Raw genomic sequence first — 27,074 nt, 5'->3', positions numbered from 1 at the left:
AATGCAATCCGAAATGCAGACATCTCTGCAAGTGAAGAACTCGACCTGTTGGTGAAATGGTTAGGAAATGAATCTGCAGAGTACGCAAAGAGGATCCGGTCAGCAAACTGACGACCCCGCCTCAAGCCTGCATGCGGTGTGGGAGAGGCTCGAGGAGTGCTATGGTAGCCCAGAAACCATTGAGAAGGCTCTCTTCAAGAAGTTGCAGAACTTTCCAAAAATCTCTGGTCGAGACAATAAAAGGTTACGGGAGCTTGGAGATATTTTGATGGAGCTTGAATCAGCCCAGGCTGATCCCTACTTACCAGGTCTCATTTTCTTGAATACCTACCATGGCGTGAACCCCATCGTAGAGAAATTGCCATTTGACGTGCAGGAAAAATGGAGAACAGCGGGTTCAAGATACAAGTCAGAGCATCAGGTTGCATTCCCCCCATTCTCTTTATTCTCAAAGTTTATCCGCAACCTGGCTAAGACTAGAAATGACCCGAGTTTCATGTTTGGCACCACGGGGATTTCCAGTCCAGATTTCCCAAAAATGGAAAGGACAACGGCGAAACGAGGAACAGCGAGAGTGCCAATTTCCGTACACAAGACTGAGGTCTCTCCTGCGACATTCGCAAACTCCGTCCAGGCAACCACCACAAAGAAAAAGATAGAGGATCCAGAGAAGCAATGCTCATTGCATGATAAACCTCACTCCCTCCAGAAATGCCGTGAGTTCAGGAGGAAGCCATTGGAAGAGCGGAAGAACATGCTGAAAGAATTTGGAGTGTGCTTCAAATGCTGTGCTTCTACAAACCACCTTGCAAGGAATTGCAAGGCAGATATCAAGTGCGAGGAATGTGGCAGCGACAAACACGCAACTGCTTTGCACACATTTTACTCGAAACCCAGTAGCACTAAGGCTTCCGATCCCGAAGCAGAGCACGGCGGGGAGCAAGGCGAGACTGCCGCACTCATTTCGTCAATCACAACCAAATGCACATAAGTCTGTGGAGAAGGCTTCAAAGGAAGATCTTGCTCAAAGATATGCCTCGTCCGAGTCTATCCCAAAGGACATCCTGAAAGGGCAGTAAGGATGTACGCCATAATGGACGACCAGAGCAACAGGTCTTTGGCAAGGTCAGAGTTCTTTGATCAGCTAAGTGTGGGTGGGAATTCCTTTCCATACACGCTCAGAACATGCTCAGGACTGATGGAGACAGCGGGAAGAAGAGCGAGCGGCCTCATGGTGGAAACCATAGATAGCACCATGAAGCTAGCCCTTCCTACGGTGACAGAGTGCAACGAGATACCGGACGACAGGAGTGAGATTCCCACGCCCGAAGTTGCACGTCACCACCCACACCTGAAACCCATAGCAGAGTTCATCCCGCCATTGGATCACGCGGCACAGATTTTTCTTCTGCTCGGCAGGGACATGCTGAGAGTCCACAAGGTTCGTAACCAACGCAATGGACCTCACGACGCTCCCTATGCCCAGAGACTCGACCTAGGATGGGTCATCGTAGGTGACGTTTGTCTGAAGGGAATACACAAACCAGACCACATTAGCACATTCAGAACGAGTGTGCTCACGAATGGACGCACGTCGCTCTTCAAACCGTGCCCCAACCACTTCACACTGAAAGAGGAACTCGGCGAGAGAAGTCAAGGCTGTACCGTGCAGACTTACGAAGAAACCACCATGACTTCACTTGTGCATCCACCGTCTTCGTTGGAGTTTGTTCCTCCACGTTTCTCCAAGCCAGTCCTCACTGACAAGAGGAAGCCAAAGACGAAGCCGCTGCTCGTCGCTCTGCTGGTGGTCGTGGCGGTGGTTGCTGCGGCCGTGGCCTCTTCGTTCCGAGACCCAGAGCTGTTATCCGAGTGGGAATCCTGGAAGGAGTTCCACGGCAAGGCCCCACAACCGCAACATACCATCCCAAGGCTTGAGCTGTGTGGAGCGGTTCTTGCTACAGAGGTGGCGGAACTGATCTTAGACGAATTTGACGTCAAACTGGACGCGGTCAAGTTCTACACGGACAGTAAGGTCGTACTAGGCTACATAAACAACCAAACCAGAAGGTTCTACACCTACATCAGCAACCGGGTGGAGCGCATCAGGAGATCGACGCAGCCGGAGCAATGGAATTACGTTCCAACTGACCAGAATCCAGCAGATCTCGCAACTAGGTCCATCCCTGCATCTCTGCTGAATCAAACCATCTGGCTGACGGGTCCAGCGTTCCTGTTACGACGTGACGTTGGCCCATGTACTACCAAGGAGACCTTTGGACTCTTAGAGCCCGAGTCCGACAAGGAGATTCGTCCTCTCGTGACAACTTTCGTAACAAATGTGCGACCAAGAAGTCCACTGAGTCCACACCATTTTGAACATTTCTCGAAATGGACGACGCTCGTGCGAGCGATAGCACATTTAACGCATATTGCAGACTGCTTCCATCGCCCAATGAGAGGCACCACTGGTAGCTGCAATGGATGGCATCACTGCACAGTGCCACGCACTGAAGACGAGCTTTCCAGAGCAAGGAAATCAATCTTCCGCTGTGTGCAACAGGCAGCTTATGCAAGTGAGATCAAGGCCATCAACAAGGGAGAAGACCTTCCTAGGGTCAGCACCCTCAGGAAGCTAAACCCCGGGATGGACAAAGACGACTTGCTCAGGATCGGTGGTCGGCTAGGGAATGCAAAATTAGATGAGAATGAACGAAACCCCCTCATAATCCCAAGCCAGAGCCACATCGCAATCTTACTCGTGCGCCACTACCACGAGAAGGTCAAGCACCAAGGTCGGCACTTCACAGAAGGAGCAATCCGATCTGCAGGGCTGTGGATCGTTGGAGCAAAGAGGTGCATCGCCAGCACAATCCACAAGTGTATCCGGTGTCGCAAGCTACGTGGAAAACAGGAAGAACAGAAAATGGCAGACCTCCCAGCCGATCGACTCAGTGTGGAACCTCCCTTCACCTCTGTAGGGATTGACGTGTTCGGACCGTGGACAGTCATCTCCCGCCGCACCAGAGGAGGGCTCGCGAACAGCAAACGTTGGGCAGTGCTTTTCACCTGTATGAGTACACGAGCAGTGCACATCGAAGTCATCGAGTCCATGGACTCTTCGAGCTTTATAAATGCACTCCGGAGGTTCTTCGCCATCAGAGGGCCAGCCAAGCAACTCTGTTCTGATTGTGGAACCAATTTCATAGGAGCATGTAAAGAGCTTAAGATCAATACGGAGAATGTCGAAGATTATTCTGTCAGGAAATACCTTAGTGACCAAGGCTGCACATGGATCTTCAATCCTCCCCACTCTTCGCACATGGGTGGAGCCTGGGAACGCATGATCGGGATTGCTCGACGCATTCTCGACTTCATGCTATGTGATGTCGGGTCCACACGGCTCTCTCACGAGGTCTTGACCACTCTCATGGCCGAGGTCTCAGCCATAATTAACTCAAGACCCCTGATCCCCGTCTCAACCGACCCAGAGTCACCATTCATCTTGACTCCTGCTACACTTCTTACCCAGCAGACAGATGTGCTCACAGCACCTACAGAGGAGGCCAGCACTGCAGACCTCTACAGACGTCAATGGAGACAAGTGCAGAGCTTCGCGAACACGTTCTGGCGTCGCTGGAAAAACGAGTACCTTACGACACTCCAAGTGCGCAACAAGTGGCAGTCTAATAGACCAGACATCCAAGAAGGCGACCTCGTCCTACTGAAGCACAACCAAGCCAAACGGAATGAGTGGCCAATGGGCCGCATCCTCAAGTCGATTCCAAGTGCCGATGGAAAAGTTCGAAAGGTCGAGGTTATGATTGCGAAGCAAGGTGTCGCAAGAACTTTCATCAGGCCCATAGTCGAGATAGTACTACTTCTCTCTCGCAAAGATATGGACAAATAAGTCGACCCGTTGAAGTTGTTATACACTTGTTTATGAGATAGGAAATAAATGGTGGTATCTCCTAGATACCAGACTGGGAGTGTCTTGCCTCACGGCAGATGTGGAGCGTACGGTCATAGGAAGTTCCTGTTTTTTGATGCTAATGTTGGTCACGTGACCAGGAAGTGACGATGTAAGATTTCCACTGTACCACGCGGGCGTCAGCCATTACACAGATAAGTCAAGATGGCGGCACGCATCGCATCTCAGTGAGACCACAGCCGCACTTGTCCATTGTGGGAGCTTAAGAAGCATTATTTGTAAGTTGTTTATATTCCTATAATATTGGAAATGCTGTTGTAATGTTGGAATGACCGTTATAGCAATGTAAATGCCTTTATAGTGCCGTTAAGTTGTTGTAGTAAATACGAGGCCTAGTTAGTAACGAAGCCTGTGACTTTCCTTATTGTGGATGTTACTTGTGATTTAGTAGGTCGAGTCAGACTTGTGCCTATGTTGCGATCCTGAGAGTGATGACGAAGTATCTCATCCACAGTTTAGTGTTAAGTGTAATGCTGTACATTTGGGGTGCAGTGGGATGAATACACTATGTGCCTGTATGCAACGCACCAGCTTGTGCCTTTGTCTAGTTGTTCAGGGGTAATGTGGGGGCCTGGTCCTTCCAGGATCTATTGTTATCTGAGACAATGTTCTGATGCTGTGGTGTTCGTTGTGTGGGTGTTTCCGAATTATAACAGATGCTGAATCTGTGTTTTCTCACCAGTTTTACCTGTTACAATCAATAAATGACGATCGGAGTTGGACGGTCATCCTGGCTCCGAGGGTTTATTGAACACATGGTTATCTACTCGACTAGCGGTGCAACGCAGCGCACGGCGAGGCCGAGATATGGCTTATGTGGATATTTAGTGCAGGTAAACCTCTAAACGCGTGTTTCTAAATGTGTAGGGAAAATTCCGGAGGTCCCAGAGAAAAATCCATGCGACCACGGGGAGAAAATGCTAACTCCAAATTTACACTCATATTTTGATACTGACAAGAAAGGTCCCATGATCCAAATGTACAGTTGAACATGTCGGCTTTCGCGACCAATATCCATAATAGAGTTTTTCTTTTCGAGGTTAGAGCACGTTAATATACATTTACAGGCGTCAGGATCGAACCCACGACTTCCTGTATAGCAGGCAAAGTAGTTAACATCTCACCACTGCAGCACCTCTATTTGATGTGGAGAGACGGATATGGGAGAGAGGAGCCAACATATTTATTTATTGTTTACTCCGTTCCATTGAAGTTTCAAATATTACATTTTAAACGCACCACAGCGTAACGTACTCGTTTTTACATTTCGAAGAGCTGGAGTTTATTTTTATAAAGTCTGGTTGTCCACTAGAGGTGCTTATTTTAGATATGCACACTTAAATCACGTGGCATTCATACACGTTTAAGTTCCATGTCATCGGGTGTATTGTTCCGTTCCAAACGGAGAGTGAGGCATCATTACACGATTACGATATATTGTATTTCTGTGTAAACATTTAGTGAGCAATTCCGCTGATTTCGAGCTCCTGCTTCTTTCGCGATTTCCACAGTCATGCCATCCGAATGAAAGAGCCGCAGACGACATTGGCATCTCATCGCACGTACACACATTAATCACTAAGATCGTCTTTCAGGAACGGAATCACAAAAAAAGTGGAAGCTGACCAACCACGGAAGCCAGCAGAGTTTAGGAAAGGTTTCTCTACCATCGGCCACATGGATGCTGCCGATCATTAATCACCACTGCTCCGCACGGCTTTGATCTGCCAAGAAAACTACAGAACAGCAAACTGGTCACTGCTGCGCCCACACCTCCTCCACAAGTGGAGAAATAAAGACAACCCAAAGTGTGACTGCGACCACCCGAACCAGACAATGGACCACCGTATCGCGAACAACTGCATCCCGACAACCTCTCTCCAGCGGACTGAGCATCATTAGTTGCGGATACTCCCGAAGCGATCGAATGGCTCACAGACTTAAACTTGGACGTGTGATTTACACAGAATTGCCGTCCACTAGAACAAGAAGATTTCAGAATTTGCCAAATGAAGAATAATGATAGAATTGGAAAGAACTGCAGGAAGTGTTCGACGAACTTAATTCAAAGAAGGCTGCAAAGCTGGGTTCAGGGCAAAGGTCGTGAACATATTTCGCTAACCCATTGGAGATATCCGTCGGAGGGACGCAGCTTGGACAACATAGAGGCGCTGACGTTGTTTTTGCGATTGAAGGCGACCGTGATGGAAGCGATGAAATGCAGCGGCGGGCGAGAGAAGGGAAAGGCTGCAGTGAACAAAGCAGCGTGTGCCGACAGGGGAGCGTTCAGTCGTCTCACGCTTCCTTGCTGTGGTTCGAAAAGTGGTCATTAACAAACAAACCTAAAAAGTGGAACAAAATGTTTAAAAGTGTGCGGAGAGGCGTGGAGAGATGTATTCTTGGAATTACGTTGAAAGACAAAAAGAGGATCACGTGGAATGTAGAACATGCACAGGTTAATGGGATAATTACTTTTTTTTACTTTATTTACTTTATTTATTTAACCAGGACATGAAATTAAAACCCATAGAGGCACATGGAACGTAATGTGGGATTGGGCCAGGACACGTCACGAGGAGTGATGGTGGCATATGGTCAAGAGTAGTGATGAAGTAGCAGGCCAAAGGTATGGAATGCATCCCAGAGGGTGTTTATTGAGCAGATGTAACGATGGAATCGGCTCATGTGGAGGTAATCAACGATTTTTGGGTTTAGATCGCGTTATTTATAAATGTGTCGTAACCCTCCCGACACGGCCAATCAGTAAAAAAAAAGTGTCACGTTGACAAAAGACAAATAGTTCACTGCTTTAGCCCACCGGTGTGTTGAAGCAGTGAACTATTTGTCTTTTGTCAACGTGACACTTTTTTTTTTTACTGATTGGCCGTGTCGGGAGGGTTACGACACATTTATAAATAACGCGATCTAAACCCAAAAATCGTTGACTATGAACAATATTGGTCGCGAAAGCCTACGTGTTAAACTCATGTGGAGGTGCTGGGTGGATGAACCTTCGCCTTCAGGATCGCGAGAGGTGGCAGCTTGAGGAGGCCTTCATCCAGCAGTTCATTGATCATGGCTGATGATGATCTACAGATTCCCCTTCCTCTCACTTTGTATACAATGGCTACAATTGACACGTTTTAGATAGGAGCGGTGGCGCAGTGGTTTGCACACTGCACTATGAACCTGTCTTTTCCCGAGTTCGATTCCTGGCCACTGTTGACATCAGTGGCGAGTGACATTTAGAAACATGCATTTTACATTATTTTCAGTGATATTTAGAAACATGCATTTTAGATTATTTTGCTGCTATACATTTTCACTTGATAAGCCACTTTGTTGAGCTATCATTTATGGCCAGGTCGCTTCTGAAATATAAGTGAATACCTCAGTGGCCTTTGGCAGGGAGGATAAAACAATTATTTAGTTGTATTTGTACTTTTTCAAAGTGATTTGTTTATCTTTCCTATACCTTGCACTCCCATTGTGTTTTTGAACTCTTTGTTGTTGTAAGTTTCTGACCCGCCCCTACTGGACATCTGTGAAAAAGAGCTTCATAGCTCATCAAATTCCTCCGGTATGAATACATATCGTGATAATTTTATATTCGAACCCTTCCTACCCACGCCATTCACCAACCCGGATATCGAGTAGCACCTTTCTACGCACGTGCTTGAGAGCACTTTGTATACAATGGCTACAATTGACACGTTTTAGATAGGAGCGGTGGCACAGTGGTTTGCACACTGCACTATGAACCTGTCTCTTCCCGAGTTCGATTCCTGGCCACTGTTGACATCAGTGGCGAGTGACATTTAGAAACATGCATTTTACATTATTTTCAGTGATATTTAGAAACATGCATTTTAGATTATTTTGCTGCTATACATTTTCACTTGATAAGCCACTTTGTTGAGCTATCATTTATGGCCAGGTCGCTTCTGAAATATAAGTGAATACCTCAGTGGCCTTTGGCTGGGAGGATAAAACAATTATTTAGTTGTATTTGTACTTTTTTAAAGTGATTTGTTTATCTTTCCTATACCTTGCACTCCCATTGTGTTTTTGAACTCTTTGTTGTTGTAAGTTTCTGACCTGCCCCTACTGGACATCTGTGAAAAAGAGCTTCATAGCTCATCAGATTCCTCCGGTATGAATACATATCGTGATAATTTTATATTCGAACCCTTCCTACCCACGCCATTCACCAACCCGGATATCGAGTAGCACCTTTCTACGCACGTGCTTGAGAGCACAAAGTGCCCCCCCACCCCCTCTCATCATTTGGCTCCCACGTGTACCCAACAATTAACTATACAAGGGGCACCCAGTACAAGTCTCGTTTGTTTGACCCGACTCGCATCGTTGTCGCCAGTGCTCCGTTGTTACACATGCCGTTGTAGCCTTGCCCGTACACGCGCGATGCCGTATCAGTAAACACACAATGCGCGTGCCCATGGTTAATGGGCTCGGAGCGCGTCACTCGTGGCGGGGGTTGCAGCGATGCTGCGGGATCGCAGCCGTTGATAAACAGAGGACAGTAGTTTTAAACAGATTACTCGTGACCCTTTAAAAACGGCTCCCAGACATCCTGCCTTACGAAGCTGGGAAACCCCCAACAAGCCACGCCCAGCGTGATGCAACGGAAGCCAGTAACATCACCCAGCGAGCACCCTCCTCCCACCCCCATCACCTCCCGTCCAGCGGCACCACGTGGGAACAGAGGTGTAATAACACGCTGGAGACGGCTTGTAGAATCGGTCCTTTTATTTCACTTCCTTTGCAGTTAACAAACACTCCCCATTGCTGGCAGGCAACGGGAAGTGGGCAGACAGTCACCAGATACTCACCAGCACGTGGCACCCGGAGCCCCACTCGCGCGTGGCCTCTCCCTCTCTTAGTTCCGTGTCTGACCCCGTGTCTCTCCTCTCTCCCCTTATGTAATGCCTAGGTCACGTGGTACACTCCAGCCAATCCTTAATAGCCTGCGCCGAATGTTCCAGATCCCCCATCAACTCCCGGGACCACGCCCTCGACTTGTCTTCCCATTGGCTGAGGCCAAGACCAACGAAACCAATCACCTAGCTGACATCCCGTGATCACGCCGGGGCCATGCTCCCAGGCTCTCCCCCCATTGGCTGTAAAGCGGGACCGGCAAAGCCGATCACCACGTGAATCTGACATAGGCTCTTATTACATCACCCCCCTCCCCCGGTGAAAAAGTCAGCCGTCTCGGCTGGGAAAAGGGTGACAAGCCGATTCCATAAAATTGCTTATTAGGGCATCAAAGACGCATTAACCATGAAGGGGCGAAATGGGCGTCTATGCGCCGAACAAGATAAAATTCACCCATGAATAACCAGACATACATTAGGGCGCCCCTGCAGCGCGGTAACAACAGGGAAGAGACTGCAAGGCAATCAATGCTATCGAAACGGAAGAGATTTCGACGGCATACGCGATGCGGGACCCTCTCCACTTCCTGCGCATGGTCGGCTTGCCGCCGGATAAACAGGAGGTGGTTGGCATGAAGAAGAAGAAGGAGGATTTCCGATTTCGGTTGTGTCCAGGTCAAGTCCCATTGGAGGAGGGATGGCGGGGGTCTCAGCAGCCCTCAAAACCTGTTCATCTGCGGGTGGCACAACACAGTCCCGCTGGGGATCAACGGGTGAGGCAAGTGGCATATTCGGCACAGCAGACCCCGGCAGGTCAACAAGTGGAGATGAGGTGTCGGTACGCGGGTCAACGTAGGGTTTGAGTCGCGATGAATGGACGTACCACCGACGTTTTCCGTATTGGACGCGAACATTCTGTGGGTTCCGAATGTCCACCAACGTCACAGGCCCCCGCCAAGGCCTGTGCAATTTAGGGGATGTGCCCACCGGCACCTGAGGGCAGTGGAGCCCACCGACCAGGGCAAGTGGGTACGTGATCGACGAGCACACTTCTCGTTCCTTGCCTGCGTACGGGCCGTCGCACACCTGGCGGCTTCTCACGCCTCTGTAACTCGTTCAAGCGAGTCCCGTACGTGATCAGGCAAGGAAAGGGACGGCTGTTTCCTCGGCGTACCCAGTTGTACATCAATGGGGGGTACGTTCTCACGACCATACATCAAGAAAAATGGCGAATATCCCGTGGATGCGTGCGGAACCATGCGGTATGCCGCTAAGACGCCCGGTATGTGCAAGTCCCAATCGGTCTGCTTTTCACTGACCGTGTGACAAAGCATAGCCGAAAGGGTGCGGTTAAATCGTTCCACCATGCCGTCCGTTTGCGGATGGTAAGGGGAAGTGCGGATTTTCTTTGTGCCCAGCGCATCGCAAACATCCTTGAGTAATTTGGAGGAGAAGTTACGTCCCTGATCCGTGAGCAGCCTCTCGGGTGCTCCTTTATCCATGACATAATCATTCACGAAAGCATCGGTGATGGACGCGGCCATCTGGTCAGGTAGAGACCAGGCCATAGGCCATCGAGAAAAATATTATACCCCGACCAGAAGGTATTTGTTGCCCCTAGCGGATGGAGGGAAACGGCCCGAGGATGTCCAGAGCAACTAATTCGTTAATACGGGATACCTCAATGGAATGTAATGGCGGCACATAATGTTTCCGAGGCGGTTTCCTCTTCGCACAATCATGGCATGACCGGACAAAGTCGTTCACGTCTGCCGTCATGCCGGGCCAAAATAAATCTTTCTGCATTGCGGCCAAAGTCTTTTGCACGCCGAGGTGCATTCATTTGTCAGCGTGCAGAGCGCGAAGCAGATCATGGCGAAGGGATGTAGGCACGACCAGGCGTGGTCAGTCAGACAATCCATCGGTACACATTAATAGTCCCGCCTGGCCCCGGAACATCCGCCACTTCCATCCCGCCAAATGAGCTCTCGGTTTCCCGATCAATTTCCGCAGCGGAGCCAGAGTGGCATCGGCCTCCTGCTCGCGTAGCCAAACCGAGTGCGGCAGCCGCAGGGTATCATCAGTATCCACTGGCACATCCTGGCCGTCCTCGTTCGACATCGCCCCCATAACCGGACAGGGCGAGGTAAGCGGCGCCCCGCAGCGGTGCATACCCATCAAACAAGTGCACGGGGGAATGGGTGGTAACCTGGAGAGTGCATCCGCGTTGGCGTGGCGAGCACCCTTGCGGTACGTGATATCGAAGGAAAATTCTTGTAACGATTCCAACTACCATGCCAATTGGCCTGATGGTTGGTCCAATTTCAATGAGTATTGCAAAGCCGCGTGATCAGTGCGAACGAGGAATTTCCTTCCATACAGGTACGGCCGGTACAGGCGAACAAAATGCACGATCGCCAAAAGTTCCCGCCTTGTCACGCAATATCGTGTTTCTGCCGGGGACAGAACCCTACTGCCGTATGCAACCACTCGTTCAACCCCGTCTTTACGTTGCGATAAAACGGCCCTGATGCCGATATTGCTAGCATCCGTGTCAAGGATGAACAGCTGTTAAAAGTCTGGGTAGTCGAGCATAGGCGCCGTGGCGAGGTGATCCCGGAGCGAGTGGAAAGAGCGTTCCTCCTCCGGACCCCATTTAAACCTTTGATTTTTGCCCGTCAGAATATGCGGTGGTTTAGCCAGCGTGGCAAAGTTCTTAACAAACCGGCGATAGTAGGATGCAAAGCCGATAAAGCGCCGAACGTCACCCACCGAAGTGGGTGTAGGCCACTCTCGGACACATCGCGTTTTCTGAGGGTCAGTGGACACGCCGTCCGAACTGACAATATGACCTAAGTAACGGACGGAGTGTTGCAAAAGGTGGCATTTCTTTGGTTTAAACTTTAGGTCAGCCGAGCGCATCCTCTGAAAGACAGTCTCCAGGCGTTGGAGGTGTTCCTCGAACGTGCGGCTAAAAATGATAATATCGTCTAAATATATGAGGCATGTCTCCCACTGTAGTCCCGCCAGTACCAGTTCAATCAGGCATTGGAACGTCACCGGAGCTGCATTTAAGCCCATGGGTAAGCAGTTAAACTCAAAGAGGCCTTGTGGCGTGCGGAATGCCGTCTTGGGTTTCGACGCGTCATCGAGGGGGAGCTGCCAAAAGCCCGAGGACAGATCGAGGGTGGAGAAGAATTTTGCCCCTGACAAAGCGTCCAATGAGTCATCCATCCGTGGTAAAGGGTATGCGTCCGCCAAGGATATCTTATTCAACTGGCGGAAATCAACGCAAAATCTCGTCCCACCATCCTTTTTTTTAACCAGTACCACCGTAGCGCCCCACGGACTGTTGGAGGGTGAAATAATATCCGCCGCCAACATCTCGTCTACCGCGCCGCGCACGTGTTCCCTTTCTGCAGGGCTCATGCGATGCGGATGCATACAAATCGGAGGTTTCGCACCGGTGTCAATATGGTGCGACAAAAGCGACGTGGGGCCGAGATCCAAATCATTTTTACTGAAAACGTCAGCATACTGTAGTAACAACGAATGCAAAGCAGACCTCTGCGCGTTTGATAAAGATGAATTTTCTCCGCACAAGTTCGCGATCCACCGTTCCTGTGAACGATCGCGTGGCGGTCCATCGGTGTGTGTTTTAATATGTGGCTTTCCGTCAAAAGTGGCGAAATCGGTAGTGGCGTGAGCCAATACCGATCCAGCCGGGACAACGACCCGGTCTGGCCCCCCATTCAACACCTGTATGAACGGGGCCTGACCCGGTCGTACCATCGTTTGGGCCGCCACCAAGGAAAAAGATTTAGACACCGAATTCGATGGGGATAATAACACACCCATCGTACCATCCTTAACCTGAAGGGGTTTACGGTAACGCAGCGGGATAAGCATTTGTGAGCCCGATGGAACTTCTACTGTGGCAGCGACCATGGCATTAACAGCGTTACCCGGCGGCGAACGGGCCAGCAGGGAAGGCAGGAATGACATCTTACGACCCCCCAGCATTTCTAAACAATCCTGGTCGACCAGTATCTTAAGTGGCATGCGGCGCAAGAAATCGGTGCCTAAAAGGCATGGGACGGCCAGTGAGCGCGAGATCAACACCGATCCTTCGGCGGTAATATTACCGATAGCAATTTGCACATCAACTTGACCGAAAATACCCATGCTACCCCCATTCGCGGCTACACACGCGTCATTAACCCTGCGGATTCGCGACGTGGGAATAGACAAAAGATGAAAAATAACATCTGAAATGATGGTGGCAGACGCGCCAGTGTCCACCAAAATCCAGACGTCGATGCCGTCGATGGTACCCCGTACCGTCGACGAACCCGACGCTGCAGCCACAACCCTACGAGCCAATTTTTTCCATTGTGTAGTAGAGCGTGGTAATGACACCGAAGAATCACAATTATCATTGGAAGTGCAACTAAGTGTGCAAGTGGATGAATGATGTGACACGACCTGCCGGGTGTCCGATTTGCGCCGACTCGCCCGAGGGTGTCGCGGCTCCGCGCCCGGTGGAGGAGATGGAGGCCCACTCGGCGGAAGTGGTGAAGGCAGAGGTCAGCAGCGGCAGTCGCGGGCAAAATGGCCTCGTCGGCCACACTTGAAGCATGTGGCCGTTGTCGGCCGGCGGTCGGTCGACCCGGCCCCCGAACGTGGTCGGCTTGCGTAGTCACCACTCCGGTCGTTCAGCCGCCGTCTCGGGATCCAGTGTGGAACAGCAGCCACCATCTCGTCGTCGCTGGAGTCATCGGAGCAGTGGACAACCCGTCGTGGAGACCACCCTAAGGGTGGGCCGTCGATTTCGGGTTTCCCCGTCCATGCCGCCATCTGATCCCAGCGCTTGATGTTAAATTTAGCGTCCAAGCAGCGCGCCACCCATCGCGATGTAAGCGGTTCGTGGCCGCATACCAGCTCCAGCATACGGGAAAGGATGAGAGGATCGAGGTGATCCGCCGTCGCGTCGGGGTAAGCGGCCATGGCCAACGCCACCAGCACCCCCCGGTAAGCCAAGGGTGACTCCTCCAATCCTCGACGACGTGACATAAATTTCCTCGTGGCTGCCGTCGGCGGGTCGTAAAACTCCGCCATTTCTGCAAAAGCATCACGAAGCGTCTTCTTCTTGGACGCCGGTATGGATCGGAAGACCGCCAGTGAAACATCGTCCAGCAGCGTGGGCAGCGCTTTCAGCGCCTCTGCCTCCGTCCATCGCACAGATCTGAAGGCCGACTCAAAGCGCCACGTAAAAGCACTCCAATCGCCCCCGGCGATAAATTCCTTAATCTGTGGAAGCCGATGTCCGCGGTGGCAGGCAGACGCCGCAGGCGTCTCCACTTGCGCTTCCCGCGTTCTGCGCGTCTCTGACAAAATGGCGTCCGGCGGCCGCGTGGTAGCAGCCTCGTGCAAGATTGCGTCGAAAGGCTCCGTCGCCGCCACCCCACCCAAGATGGAGGCCTCCCCCCGCGTGGCAGGAGCAATGGCGGACGTCGTTTCCCGCCAAAGATCCTGGTCCTCGGCATCGAGCTGAACCATAGGCGGCGGCCCCAGGCCCATAGAGGACGCGACCGCCGTCACCAGATTGAGCAGAATCGCGCGGAGTGACTCGATCTGCTCCGCCATCAGCCGCCATCCTTCGTCCGCCCTTGAGGTGGTTGCCTCTTCCTCCCGTGGGCGATGAGCGGCGTCGAGGAGAGCGGCTGTCGGAGGCAGAGGAGCCGTAGCTCCTAGCAGATCGTCGTCGTCCATCTCCACAACTTCCTCCGATGGAGGGTCGGGTGGGTTCTTCTTTCTGAGGTGCTTGGACATCTTGAAGATCGTCCAAACGGTCCCAGAAGAACTTCTGACACCAATGTAATAACACGCTGGAGACGGCTTGTAGAATCGGTCCTTTTATTTCGCTTCCTTTGCAGTTCACAAACACTCCCCGTTGCTGGCAGGCAACGGGAAGTGGGCAGACAGTCACCAGAGACCCACCACCACGTGGCACCCGGAGCCCCACTCGCGCGTGGCCTCTCCCTCTCTTAGTTCCGTGTCTGACCCCGTGTCTCTCCTCTCTCCCCTTATTTAATGCCTGGGTCACGTGGTACACTCCAGCCAATCCTCAATAGCCTGCGCCGAATGTTCCAGTTCTCCCATCAACTCCCGGGACCACGCCCCCGACTTGTCTTCCCATTGGCTGAGGCCAAGACCAACGAAACCAATCACCTAGCTGACATCCCGTGATCACGCCGGGGCCATGGTCCCAGGCTCTCCCCCCATTGGCTGTAAAGCGGGACCGGCAAAGCCGATCACCACGTGAATCTGACATAGGCTCTTATTACAGAGGTAAACACTTGTTTTTTTCTCCAAATATGTTCGTGTTCTTTACAATACGTCATCAAATGGATAATCGCCAGGGTCATCGATAGCTTTGAATAAACGGATTATCGCCCGGATCGGATGGGAACCGTCCCGTGGTGGCATTCATCGCACGCGTGCCAAATGGAACCTTCACTCCCCGTCGGAAAATCTGCCAAGATTTAGACTGGCATGATGCCGGATGCAGTGGAACAGGTAAACACGCACGCACACACCGGAAATTATGGCAATTAAGATGCAGATTAAAACGATCATGATTCTGATCATGATTCTGAGCATCGTGCCACGTGTATTTTTTGTCGAGAAAGCCTCAAGGCTCATTTATATTCGTCTCAATTTGTGGGAAGTGGGCACCGGTTCTCTGTTGCTGTTACTCTGCCGCTCGGTTACCCAGGAAAGTCTCGGAGAGTCTCAAGACTCGCTTTTAGGAGGGCGCTGCCAAGTCGGTGCAGGAGGGGACGATGTTGCTGCTGCTGTGTGTAATGCCATTTGAAGACATACATCTTAGATAATTTTGCAGCATTGCGATGTTTGCCCAATCGCAGTGGCATTAGATGTGCTTTTTTTTCTCTCCTTCTCTTTGGGAAGGAAGCCAAAAAAATACGAAGGACACCCTTGCAGAACAGGGGGGGAACATATACACTCCAAACAAAGACAAAAACCCCCCGTACAGCCTTATCAGACTGCTGGGGAAAATGCTGTTAGTGAACACCTATGAAGGCTGACACGGCACACAATGGGGTGGGTGGCCAACACCACGTCCGGCCGCCTTTGCCTCCCCAGTGGCGATGTTTACACATCGCACCAGGTACTCATTTGAGGCCTAGTCGACCTAGGGGAGGCCCAGGACCAGTTCAGATAATCGTCATTGGTGTTGGCCGTCGGTGGGAATTCGTAGCGCAGCGTGATGACCGTTGCAATACGGCTCCCATACACACTCCACACAGTGGCACCCAAGTCAGGAGTTGAACCCACGTGATTTCGCCGTGAGGGGACAAATGTTACCACTGTGCCACCCCATGTGGGAGCAGAGGTTTGGGATGTCTGGGCAAGCGTGGAGAAGGGCGATCTCCCGAGACCGCCATTGCAGTGGTTGATGTACTGCCCTACGGTGGCTAGGAGATGTTAGCTACCTCGCCTGGTATACAGGAGGTCGTGGGTTTGATCCCGACCATGACGCCTGCTGCTGTATATTTTGAGTTTGCGATGTCTGTTACGCCATGGTCGCGTGGATTTCCCCCTGGATCCTCCGGTTCCCCCCCTCCCCCACAAATAGAATCAATATACGTGCAGAGTATTGCCACATGCCAAGTGACGTCGTTGAGCTGTCGTCTTTGGACAGGTCGCTTCTGAAAAAAAGTTGCATAACTCAGTGCGCATTACCTGGTAAAATACACAAAAAATGGTTTAGTTGAATTTACCGGAGTTCGATGACCGGCCAAGGATATCACCAGTGGCGAGTGACGTCTGAACATGTCCTAAGTCTCCGTTTCACCACCCGGCACTGACCAGCACGGTGAAGTATGGTCAACCAATCCTCACGACCGCATATTCAATTCATCGGGACGCCTTCATCCAGCCGTCGATTGACAAGGGGTCGAGACATTGCAATGAATGCTTCTGAAAATTCCCAATCCGTTCACGCGATTTTGTTTTTGTGCAATGCCCTGTGGGAGTGTCGGCAGCAGATAGCCCAACAATATCCCTGCTGGTCAACCTGCAGAGCTCTGCTTGAACATCGCCACGCCAGAGATCATCTCAGAATCAGAACCTCTATTTATACTGCAGGAGGAATCCGATGAGCTATAAAGCTCATTTTCACAGATGTCCAGTCGGGGCACGGGGTCAGAACGTTACAACAACAAACAGTTCAAAAACACGATAGGAGTGCAAAGTACAAATAAGGTAAACAAATCACCGAAAATCATACGAATGAAACTAAACCATCCCCATCCTACCAGGCAAAGCCCACTGAGCTATGAATTAGTTTTTTTCAAAAGCGACATGGCCACAAATGATAGCTCAACAAAGTGGCTTATCATTTGGACATTTATCGCAGCAATATTAATCTCAATAATCTCAATGCATGTTTATAAATGTGGAGGGAAAAACCGGAAGACCCGGAGAAAAATCCACGTGACCACAGAGCGAACATGCAAACTCCAAATCTACAGGCGTCAGGGTCGTGATCGAACCCTCGACCTTCCTGTATACCAGGCGAGGTAGTTAACATCACACGACCACCAGGCTCAAGCACCTCCCAGAGGCACAGCGAGCTGCTCACCATCAGAAGGATTCAAGTTCAAATCCTGGTAAGGCGGTTGATTCAGCCCATCATCCCTCCGGGGGAGAAGTTAATGGTGGTCATCCTATGGATAGTTTCTCCCCTGCCATAGGAATGTGGAATTTTCACTATAGGCTAAGAGCTATAAACGGAAGATGAGCACCGCCTCAAAGGTCATTGGGACAGGAGGTCACTCGCAGGCTCGCAGCCTCACTCTCTCGCTCACTCACTCACATACTCACTCGCTCACTCACAGCCTCACTGTCGGTGCCTCACTCACTCCCAGTCTCACTCACTCACTCGCGTACAGCCTCGTCCGCTGACTCGCTCGCCAGCTCGCCAGCTCGTCGGGCGAGCTGGCGAGCTGGATTGCCGGCGACTGCGCGCGGAGCGGCGTGCGTTACGCGATGGGGAGGCGGATTTTACCCGTAGGTGAGCCAAATTAATTGATGCGATCGCACGCGGCTTCCCACGCATTCAATTAGAGGAGGGGGCGGCGGGCGGCAGGCGCCGGGGCGGGGGGGGGGGACACGGAACAGCGTGTCTCACAATCGAGTTGATAAAGCCAATAAATCAAATCAGCCGGAGCCCGCCGTGGCTCGGGCGCGCCGCTCGCGAGAGGCTGCGCTCTCGTGCGCGCGCCTACTCCGCCCACGAGTGCGAGGGCACGCGAGGGAGGAAACGCGAGGGGGGCCGCAACTCGTCCGTGCCACCCCAGAGGGGGCGTCGCTTTGGCGGTTCCGAGGAACCAAAACCACGGCGATGGTCCTCGCCGCCGACTCGAGTCCCGACTCCTCCTTTCTGGGGATCGCGCTGCTTGCTGCTTCTGCTGCTGTCACCATCCTAGAATCTCCACCGCCCAGATCCGGAAGATCAGTGCTGGATGCAGCAGCCACATTTGCAACGTGACTTGTAACTTCGATCCTTTCCCTCCCCCCGTGTATCGATATGTCAATTTAAGTGTGCAATTGTATTGAGGTACTGTTGTGTTGTTGTTGTTGTTTTCTTGGTGTGGTGAAATCTCGGCAGAAATTGATATACAGTGAGGGAAAATATTTGATCCCCTGCTGATTTTGTACGTTTGCCCACTGACAAATAAATTATCAGTCTATAATTTTAATGGTAGGTTTATTTGAACAGTGAGAGACTGAATAACAACAACATCCAGAAAAACGCATGTCAAAATTTGTATAAATTGATTAGCATTTTAATGAGGGAAATAAGTATTTGACCACCTCTCAATCAGAAATATTTCTGGCTCCCAGGTGTCTTTTATACAGGTAACGAGCTGAGATTAGGAGCACACTCTTAAAGGGAGTGCTCATAATCTCAGCTTGTTACCTGTATAAAAGACACCTGTTCACAGAAGCAATCAATCAGATTCCAAACTCTCCACCATGGCCAAGACTAAAGAGCTCTCCAAGGATGTCAGGGACAAGATTGTAGACCTACACAAGGCTGGAATGGGCTACAAGACCATCGCCAAGCGGCTTGGTGAGAAGGTGACAACAGTTGGTACGATTATTCGCAAATGGAAGAAACACAAAAGAACTGTCAATCTCCCTCGGCCTTGGGCTCTATGCAAGATCTCACCTCGTGGAGTTGCAATGATCATGAGAACGGTGAGGAACCAGCCCAGAACTACACGGGAGGATCTTGGCAATGATCTCAAGGCAGCTGGGACCATAGTCACCAAGAAAATAGTTGGTAACACACTACGCCGTGAAGGACTGAAATCCCGCAGCGCCTGCAAGGTCCCCCTACTCAAGAAAGAAGTTTGCCAATGAACATCTGAATGATTCAGAGGACAACTGGGTGAAAGTGTTGTGGTCAGATGAGTCCAAAATTGAGCTCTTTGGCATCAACTCAACTCGCCGTGTTTGGAGGAGGAGGAATGCTGCCTATGACCCCAAGAACACCATCCCCACCGTCAAACATGGAGGTGGAAACATTATGCTTTGGGGGTGTTTTCTGCTAAGGGGACAGGACAACTTCACCGCATCAAAGGGACGATGGACGGGGCCATGTACCGTCAAATATTGGGTGAGAACCTCCTTCCCTCAGCCAGGGCATTGAAAATGGGTCGTGGATGGGTATTCTAGCATGACAATGACCCAAAACACACGGCCAAGGCAACAAAGGAGTGGCTCAAGAAGAAGCACATTAAGGTCCTGGAGTGGCCTAGCCAGTCTCCAGACCTTAATCCCATAGAAAATCTGTGGAGGGAGTTGAAGGTTCGAGTTGCCAAACGTCAGCCTCAAAACCTTAATGACTTGGAGAAGATCTGCAAAGAAGAGTGGGACAAAATCCCTCCTGAGATGTGTGCAAACCTGGTGGCCAACTACAAGAAACGTCTGACCTCTGTGATTGCCAACAAGGGTTTTTCCACCAGGTACTAAGTCATGTTTTGCAGAGGGGTCAAATACTTATTTCCCTCATTAAAATGCAAATCAATTTATACAAATTTTGACATGCGTTTTTATGGATATTTTTGTTGTTATTCTGTCTCTCACTGTTCAAATAAACCTACCATTAAAAATATAGACTGATCATTTCTTTGTCAGTGGGCAAACATGCAAAATCTACAGGGGATCAAATACTTGTTTCCCTCACTGTACTCATGCAATTTGTACGCATTTATTTTTTGTGACTTGCTTACCTTTCTCATACTTTGCACTTCTATCGGTTTTTGTAATGTTGTTGTAACTTGCTGAACCGCCCCAATTGGACATCTGTGAAAAAAAGCTTCATAGCTCATCGGATTCCTCCTGCAGTCTAAATGAAGACTGATTGTGAACCCTGGCGAACAGAGTGGAGTCACGCGGGTGTCCAGAATATACCCCTCATCAGAGACTCAGAAACATCACCCCACACCTCCCCACCCGGACGCCGCAGCCGCCAACTCCGACGCAGGTGACCAGCGCTGCCCACCACGTCCCAGCTGCGAGATGCGCACCACGGTAGCGACTGTGGCACACGAGGGGTGGGCGGTAAGCACCGTGCCCGGCCGCCTTTGTCTCCCCAGTGGCGATGTTTTTACACAACGCACCAGGCACTCGACCGCCGCGCTCCCGTGAACGGTGGCCTCGCTGAAGGCCAAAGGGGGGGGGGGGGGGGTCAGTGCTGAAGGCCAAGGGGGGGGGGTTCAGTGCTGAAGGCCAAGGGGGGGGGGGTTCAGTGCTGAAGGCCAAGGGGGGGTGGGTCAGTGCTGAAGGCCAAGGGGGGGGGGGTTCAGTGCTGATGGCCAAGGGGGGGGGTCAGTGCTGAAGGCCAAAGGGGGGGGGGGGGTTCAGTGCTGAAGGCCAAAGGGGGGGGGGTTCAGTGCTAAAGGCCAAGGGGGGGGGGGGGTTCAGTGCTGAAGGCCAAGGGAGGAGGGGTTCAGTGCTAAAGGCCAAGGGGGGGGGGGGGTTCAGTGCTGAAGGCCAAAGGGGGGGGGTCAGTGCTGAAGGCCAAGGGGGGGAGGTCAGTGCTGAAGGCCAAGGGGGGGGTTCAGTGCTGAAGGCCAAGGGGGGGGGGGGTCAGTCCTGAAGGCCAAGGGGGGGGGGTTCAGTGCTGAAGGCCAAGGGGGGGTTCAGTGCTGAAGGCCAAGGGGGGGGGGTCAGTGCTGAAGGCCAAGGGGGGGGGAGGGTCAGTGCTGAAGGCCAAGGGGGGGGGTTCAGTGCTGAAGGCCAAGGGGGGGGTCAGTGCTGAAGGCCAAGGGGGGGGGTTCAGTGCTGAAGGCCAAGGGGGGGGGGGTCAGTGCTGAAGGCCAAGGGGGGGGGTTCAGTGCTGAAGGCCAAGGGGGGGGGGTCAGTGCTGAAGGCCAAGGGGGGGGGTTCAGTGCTGAAGGCCAAGGGGGGGGTCAGTGCTGAAGGCCAAGGGGGGGGGGGTCAGTGCTGAAGGTCAAGGGGGGGGGGTCAGTTCCGCCACCGCTGCACGCTGCCTCCCGCCCAGTGCCCCGTGACCCATCCGCTCGAGCGGTGTTCTTCACTCGTCGTCAGTGTGAGGGGCCACCACACCGCCTGCATGCCGGGTGTTTTGTTTTTATTCCCAAAAGTATTTTATTCTGAACAAGGCGATCCAGGTACCACACCACAGGGGCCATGAAAGGCGGGTTGACACCGGCACGAACCACACATTACGGACTACAGTGCCACGTAAACCTGCCTTAAGCCGCATGTTTCAATAAACTATCTCAATCACCTCTACAACGCCCCGGTGTCTTCCTAAGCTCTGATGCCCCTGTAGGAGAAGAGGAAAAAGGGAGGGGGAGGGGAAAAGGCGTGGGGGGTGAGTGCCTAAATGCCCCCATGAATGCTCTGAAGAGTCAATGCCCACATGATGAGAGGTAGTGAAGGGCTTCCATGGCAAGGTTGTTGTCACATTTGTTGTCTATTGTCAAGGGCCGCACTGGCGGCCACCAGCGGCGGCCAGTAGCTCCCGGGGCCTTGCAGTGAGGAGCGCTGATCCACAGCGACACGCGACCTCTCGTGGGACAATGGCACGGCCAGTCATACTTTCTTTACGTTTGCTTTACGGTAATTTACTGCGACAGCAGTTTTTTGGGTGTAGGTTATATACGTTCTCCCCCCCCCCGGATTCTGCGTGAGTTTTCTCCAGGTTCTCCGTTTACCTCCCAAAGCTAAAAAAGATACACTTGCAGTGTGCGTGGTGTTGGCCAAACACACATGGCATTAGCTGCGACGTCTCCCCCTACTACGAAAACCTGGCAGGACGCTCCTGAAAAAGAGTATTGACATTCCGTGAGGCTTTCGTGTGCAAACGAGCTTATTCATGAACAATTAAAGAATAAATAAGAGTAATTATTTTTTGGACACAAAATTCTCTGCGTGAATCATCAGCATAAGGATCCAACCGTGCTAATCGGAGGTGCGGTGGAAGGACAACAAACTAAACACAAAAGGCCGCTCTAAAGAAATTATTTTTCAATTTATGTTTAAAAGTGCACAACTCCAGTGGCTTCCTAATATCGGAAGAAGAGCGTTCCAGACGGCCGCAGAAGCGCATCTGAACGCGCACGATGCGGTGACCGTCTTTGTTCGATGGCTTAGCCAAAAGCCGCTGCTGCGAGCAAGACCCGAGTTGGCGTGATTGTCTATGCCCCTTGACGAGATCAGCAAGCTGTTGTGGTTCATTTATGGCAAGCACTTTGTGTGTAATGAGGGCGACATTTTAATGTATTCGTTCGGCAACTGAAAGCCAACGCAGCTCGGCGAGCACCGGACAGACATGGTGGGATCTTGCAGTACCCGTCATGACACCACCAGATAATTGTGTATACTCTGCAGCTTGGTAAAACGATGCGCCGCTCACATGATACGCTGTGGTAGGCATATACTGAAATAACAACGGAGCGATACGTATCCAATCCTAAATTTCGGAGGCTTAATTCTGCGATTGAGCAGTTTCATCTCTGCATTAGTAATCCAAATGCAACGGTATTATTCTTTTTAAATGCATTCCCCCAGCTGGCGCAGTAATCCTGAAGCGCTGGCAATTATGCATTGTTTCCAATCAGCAGCGTGGTATTTAAATGTTGCAGATATCACCATCTCAGAAAAAGCAGCGTTGGCGATGTACAGGGTCCGTGAAAGTTACACCAACAAATATTTCCACAACATTCAGCTGCTGGCAGTTTACAAGTGTCATTTTCTTTTTCTTTCCCCCGAAGCCACGATTACCTCCTCAGTTGGGGAATTTTTAGAAAGATTATTTTGTCGTTGCCCGCTACGTTCCCCGAATTGAACTCCCCGCACACCACTGCACGATTGTAATAGAACACGTGACCGTCGCAATGACGCCGCCGCTGCTGCTGCTCATGCTGCTGCTGCTCATGCTGCTGCTGCTCATGCTGCTGCTGCTCATGCTGCTGCTGCTCATGCTGCTGCTGCTCATGCTGCTGCTGCTCATGCTGCTGCTGCTCATGCTGCTGCTGCTCATGCTGCTGCTGCTCATGCTGCTGCTGCTCATGCTGCTGCTGCTCATGCTGCTGCTGCTCATGCTGCTGCTGCTCATGCTGCTGCTGCTCATGCTGCTGCTGCTCATGCTGCTGCTGCTCTTACTGCTGCTGCTGCTCATGCTGCTGCTGCTCATGCTGCTGCTGCTCATACTGCTTCTCATGCTGCTGCTGCACCTATCGATGTGGAGCGATGTATGGCCAAAGTGCACAATTGGAGCCCGTGTTGGGGTCATAGGCAAATTTCGTAACATTTCACGGGTAGCTGGTTTGAACCCCAGGGGCGGGGGGGATAGGGGGGCAGGAGGGGGGGGTCACATCATCATCATCATCTGGTGTACGCCTCATTAACGTGTAGCAGAGGCCCCTCTTGAGAAAACCTTTCTGGTAGCGGCGGTTCCCCCCCCACCCCCCGTTCATGACTTACCGTGTTCACACATCCAGCTTCGTGTCGATGGGACCTTTTTAGCCAGTATCCAAAACGGTGAAAGATAATAATCAGCGTTTACCCTCTCTGGCAATAAAACATGAGTTGTGTTCAGATGTTCAAATACCTTTTGAAAGGAAGTCGGCATTAACCACACGTACTTGTGGTGAACATGCAACCAAGCATGCTCTGATTATTTATATGGGCATTGTCTTTGAAACTGATTGGCCGACACCAGAGACAGCCTTCTTCATGGCCTCGTCTCACCGGTGTTAGACCACAGAACGGCAAAAGGCGAACAGCACAAAGACAATACCAGTAGCAGAGCATGTATAGCTCGCTTCGAGCAGTTCCATTCACGGGGCCTGATTGCCAGTATCAGAACATGATGAAAAATAATAGGTGTTTACCCTCTCTGGCAGTAAAACAGGAGTGGTGTTAAGATGTTCACACACCAAATAGATACATTTTCCAAGGCACCAAGTCTGCGTTAACCACATCCACAGTGTTTTGCATCTTCAGTCGGAGAACATTTTTGTTCGATTCAAGGCGCACATTTGTAATTCGTCATCGATTTGTTTGGCTTCTGCCAAATTATTACTGTAACTTGAAATTTGCGTGTTTATGCCTTATTTGTAATATGTTCTTTAATCATAATCCCCACTTTAGCTAAATATTTAAAATAACATTTTGTTATATACTCTACATTACGTGATTTACTGCCATTTTTTCTTCATTATGTATTCATTTGTATTTCCTATTCTTGCGACCTGTTATGTACGTTGTTATGTTTGCCAGGGAACCGATGCATTTGCTGACGAACCCCGATTCAAAAACTACTTAACTCACGGGGTCCTTCAAAACAAACTGAACTGATGAACTAAAACTGAACCACAGAACGATCTGTGGCCAAATGATTGTCGTTGGAGACACCTCCGCCACCCGACACACAGACAAGCTCATACCTACGTGACTTTACCGAAAGAACCAAAGAGTCATCCCTGCAGTCACGAAAACTTCAAATCTAGATCAAATCTAGACTTAATGAGATCGTCACGCGCGCTCACTCGCCAGGAATAAATTTCGATTTAAAGCTTTCGTGACTGCAGAGATTCATATTCTTGGCTCTTTCGGTAAAGTCACGTAGAAGGGAAATAATACATTAATAAAAGTAACACACAATAAAATATTTATTTTATTTTATGTTTTATTTTTTATTCTTTTATTATTTCCCTTCTACGTGACTTTATCGCCAGGAATAGTTGAAGGAGGGTTCTCACAACCGAACCCAGCGGCTATGTCACGGGACGCGTTCGCTCGAGGCGACGTCAGGCCATCGATCCAAGGTGTCGGAATGAAATCCAAAAGAAAAAAAAATCAATGATGAATCATCGGCTGCGAATCCCGACGTGTGAAGTGAAAATGTGTTTCGTGGTGGCACAGGTTGACGGCACGGTTCTAATTTAGCCCGCATGCTGCACCAGCAAGTTGGTTGACGTTATTAGATGAAATATGCTGTCCTGTTAAACTGTCGGGTTTTTTTTTTCGTTAAAATGACCAGGGAATTTTGGGCACATTCATCCAAGGATCCAGGAGATAGAATGCTGGCATAACCTCGCGCGGCGAGGTAGAGTAAGACATGAGAACCCGAGTCGTGAGTCATTCTCCTTTGCATTTGGTGGTTTGTATTTGGTCATCGTCTGTACAAAAAAAAATGCATGTGAAGAGTATTCAGTAGTCCTCCCTCGTCCAACACGTACGACAAGTGATGGTAATGGCGTGCCAGCGTGCACCACTGCCTCCGCGTGAAGTGAATCTTGCGTGGACGCGGGGCTGGTGTTTGTTGATGCGCGTGGCTACGCGACGCCACACATGAACCACAAAACCTTCCTGGTCTCGTCAAGGAGCATAAACCATCACGCGAACTCCTGTCATCCTTGCAGCATCGGCTTTTGACTGGCCATCGAACAAAGACGGTCACTGCATCGCGCGCTCTCAGATGCGCTTCTGCAGCTGTATGGAACGCTCTTCCTTCAGCTACACACTTTAAAATAATCGAGATTGAAGACTAATTTCTCGTGAAATGCTTTTTGTGTTTAGTTTGTTGTCATTACCCCGCACCTCCGATTATCACGGTTGGCTACGTACGGTGCGAAAGAAGTTCCACGCACATACATACTGAGCTCATTTGAATTCCCTCTGGAAAGGTGGGTTGCAATGCCCCAAGGAGATCTGGCCACCGCTGCCGGAACCACAGCCGCTGCGCGTGAAGCAGTGCACAGCAGCCGCTCACGGCACGGACTGCTCAGTTGGGGTGTCACCATTATCCCTGCCCTCACGCCCCAGTGCAGGGGTCTGCAACCTGCGGCTCCGTTTCGTTGTTCATTAAGGGACCACCATCTCGTCTTCACCACACTGCGTTGCGGCTCTTGAAATGTTGAGGTTTTATTTTTTATACCGAATTCGAAAACAAATGATCTTATTGTTATTCTGCTTGTCGACCCCTGTCCCAGTGATTCTACGCATGTCTTTGATTCAAGGCCTCAATTCCATTGTCTTTTGTCAAGGCCGGTGACTCGCCACGTTGTACTGTGAAGGCGCTGCGGCGTTATGGAATTCCATCGGTGGGGCACCATGGGTAGCGAGATGTTAACTACCTCGCCTAGTATACAGGAGGCCGTGGGTTCGATACAGACCCTGATGCGTGTATATTTTGAGTGTGCATGTCTCTCTCGCCGTGGTCGCGTGTATTTTTCTCTGGTTCCTCCGGTTTTCCCCTCCACATTTAAAATCAACGTGCTTTTTCAGTATTTGGCTGCGATACATGTCCACATGATCAGTCACTTCGATAAGCTATCATTTGTGATAACCAAGTCGCTTCTGGGAAAGTACGACACGGCTCAGTGAGAATTACCTGGTAAAATAAAAAAATAGTTACAAAAAAAATGTTGGAATGATGCTAATGGGAAACAATGCCACGCAATGACTAACCAATGCAAAGTGTCGACTCAGTAAGTCCATAAAATAGGAATGATTTTAATCTTGATTTGAAGCTTTCGTGACTGCAGGAATCCATACTCTTTGGTTCTTTCGGTAAAGTCACGTAGGTATGATATAGAATAAATCACGACGTT

Source organism: Lampetra fluviatilis, chromosome 49, assembly GCF_964198595.1.
Source record: "Lampetra fluviatilis chromosome 49, kcLamFluv1.1, whole genome shotgun sequence".
NCBI lineage: Eukaryota > Metazoa > Chordata > Hyperoartia > Petromyzontiformes > Petromyzontidae > Lampetra > Lampetra fluviatilis.
This window is presented reverse-complemented; position numbering follows the sequence as displayed.